The following is a 428-nucleotide window of genomic DNA, read 5'->3' as shown; positions in this document are numbered from 1 at the left end:
ACCTTCCACAAGGATACAGACTAACAGGTATCTTGTTACACGCACAACTGACTTGACACTAGATGGTAAATTACTCTCTTATAGACTAGTTTTTCTTACTTTTGTTTAACGGCCCAAATTATTTCATTTGGGGGTAATGTATGTGTTTGTGTGTGTGTGTGTGTGTGTGTGTGTGACAGAGAGAGAGTATGTGTATGTGTGTTAGAGTATGTGTGTGCCCGCGTTTGTGTGTATACGTCCTTATATAAAAAGTGTATGTGTAAATTTAATAAAGATTTATGCAAAATAAAATAAAATCACAGGTAACGATAAAGAAAAGAATCCGTGGTTCATTAAGTATAAATAAAAACTTGCCGAAACCAGAAAAAGAAAATACACGTAACCATCAGTGATGTGGGCTTCGAAGTAAAATTTAAAGACAACGATCA

The sequence above is a fragment of the Diuraphis noxia genome, unplaced genomic scaffold, assembly GCF_037042655.1.
Source record: "Diuraphis noxia isolate RWA-SAM2 unplaced genomic scaffold, SU_Dnox_SAM2 contig0002, whole genome shotgun sequence".
NCBI classification, from domain to species: domain Eukaryota; kingdom Metazoa; phylum Arthropoda; class Insecta; order Hemiptera; family Aphididae; genus Diuraphis; species Diuraphis noxia.
This window is presented reverse-complemented; position numbering follows the sequence as displayed.